This window comes from Triticum dicoccoides, chromosome 7B (genome assembly GCF_002162155.2).
Source record: "Triticum dicoccoides isolate Atlit2015 ecotype Zavitan chromosome 7B, WEW_v2.0, whole genome shotgun sequence".
Lineage (NCBI taxonomy): Eukaryota > Viridiplantae > Streptophyta > Magnoliopsida > Poales > Poaceae > Triticum > Triticum dicoccoides.
In genome coordinates this window covers 406642277-406644725 of record NC_041393.1, presented here as the reverse complement: position 1 = coordinate 406644725, position 2449 = coordinate 406642277, and the positions used below count along the sequence as shown (strand labels likewise).

Here is a 2449-nt window from a genome sequence, read left to right as displayed (position 1 = left end):
AACCAGTTGTGCTTCCTTGTTTTTGGCAAAGGTGGTGTGATTACAAAGGACAGTAACTGTAGGGACACTGCATCATATCAAAAAGGACAAGCATTGTTAATGTAAGATCAGCATTGTTCAGAGTATGAGTAGGATAATGCAAGAAACAGCATTGATATGTCCCTGTTGGAACTGGAAGGAAAATACAGGGAAATGTATACTGGGTTCGAAAATATAGAAGTGCCATGCATGGTTATACTCATGTTATCTCGCAATCGATTCTTCACAGGAAACTACCATGTCATGCATGTTATGTAATCATGTTCTGTCCTCACAAACAAAATCTTCAAGGTAGAAATTAGATGAATAAATATTATTAATGAATATGTATCACAATCCATCTCGAGGTATTTGGATCAATACCTATTCGGTGGATCTTTTTTTTTCTCTGCCAGGAACCAGATTTGAACTGGTGACACGAGGATTTTCAGTCCTCTGCTCTACCAACTGAGCTATCCTGACCTCTTCTTGTGCATCATCCTAGTAGAGTATTTGTATCTATGTCAATTAAAAGGACTAAAAATTAATTAAAGTATTTCAAATTTTAAATTTGAAAATGGGGGGGGTAGTCCTATGCATTGTGCATGGTTTACTTAAATAAAACTTAAAAATAGAGTGAGTAACCAAGATTTCTTGCCGATACTCTAATAAAAAAGAAATCTATTCAATGAATAGGATAAGATCCATTGAGTTCTCTTCGCATTCCTTTGTGAAAGAGTAGAATGAGAAAGCTAATGAATCTTAAACCCATTGATAAAAAGAAAAAAAAGAGGATAAATAATAATAATATAGTATAGTTAGGGAATAAAAGAGGATTTGGGGATAGAGGGACTTGAACCCTCACAACTTATAAAGTCGACGGATTTTCCTTTTACTAGAAATTTCATTGTTGTCAGTATTGACATGTAGAATGGGACTCTCTCTTTGTCCTCGCCCGATTAATCCACTTTTTAAAGATCTCGGAAACTTTGAATTTGAATTGAAGAATTTGATTATTCAATATTCGATTGGAGTGGATTCACAATAATGAAAAAAAATTATGATATGAGTTTTTATGAGTTTTTTATTTCATAATCATTATCATTTCTAATTTCATTTTTAAAAAAGATAAAGAACCTATATTATAATTATAATATAATATGAGTTCTGTGATTAATCGTTTGCTATGTCAGTATCTATACGTGTTTATTAAATGTATAAGATATAAAACTCCTCTTTCTCTAATTTAGAATTAGAAGGAATTCCACTAACAACACAACGTAATTAACTCGATTTGTTAGAACAGCTTCCATTGAGTCTCTGCACCTATCCTTTTCCTTTGTATTCTAGTTCGAGAACCCCTTGTTTTCTCAAAACACGGATTTGGCTTAGGATTGCCCTTTTTTAATTCCAGGGTTGCTCTGAATTTGGAAGTTACCACTTAGCAGGTTTCCATACCAAGGCTCAATACAATCAAGTCCGTAGCGTCTATCGATTTCGCCATATCCCCATTTCCCTCTTCTTTGAGACCAGGATTCCTTGTGTAATTTCATCCATCTCTTAGTTTTTTCTTGAATCATTGAGTTCATCACTCAACGTAGTCTAGCGGTTCAGTTCGACTCTATTTGAGAGACCTCGCTTGCTTATTGCAATTCAGAATTTAATTGATTCTATCCTTGATGTATTTGCAATTCAATCCGAATCAATATATCCACAAGTTTTTATCTCCCCCACCTCCCGTCTTACTTTTTCATAGTATTCAAAATTATACTATAACGCTTGATATTTATTCTTTTTTCTAATCAGAATTAGCAATTTTATTTACTCTGACTCTATGTTCCCCTTAGTGAAATATTAATCCTCAAATTATTAACAAATAATAAAGTCTATAATGATCGAATGAAAATACCAATAAATTCTATAATTTTATTTTTTAATATCCTATAGTTAAGCATATCAAGCTAACTTTCTCTTTAAGAAGTTTTAGTATTTTTTTATTTTTATAAGTATAACTTCAAATTTAGAACTAGTTAATAGCTAAGATTAATAACTAATATCTGAGATTTTACGGATTTCCTATACTATACCTATTTCTATTTGTTACACTATTTCCGTTATGTCAGCCCACTTAGCTCAGAGGTTAGAGCATCGCATTTGTAATGCGAGGGTCATCGGTTCAAATCCGATAGTCGGCTTTTTTTTCTCTATCGATGTTCTACGAACAAGAATCTCTTTTTTTCCGAATTAAATGGAGAATCTAGGATCTTTTATGTTTTTTACCTTACAATTTTGCTAGATACAAAACAATAAAATAAATAATATATATAAAAAAATAAAGATTTTGATGAAATTCCATTTTTTGGGGTACTTTAGTTGATTTTACTCTGTTTATCCTGTAGTTTAATTCAGTTTTAATTTCGATGTATTCTGT

At 31.8% G+C, this 2449-nt stretch overlaps 2 non-coding genes across 2 annotated transcripts; one reads left to right on the top strand and one right to left on the bottom strand.

Moving 5' to 3' along the window:
* Nucleotides 1-428: 428 nt before the first annotated feature.
* Nucleotides 429-501, bottom strand: TRNAF-GAA. Its single transcript has one exon. It is a non-coding gene; the product is annotated as a tRNA-Phe (tRNA).
* A 1639-nt stretch (nucleotides 502-2140) lies between these two features.
* Nucleotides 2141-2213, top strand: TRNAT-UGU. Its single transcript has one exon. It is a non-coding gene; the product is annotated as a tRNA-Thr (tRNA).
* The last annotated feature ends 236 nt before the right edge of the window (nucleotides 2214-2449 follow it).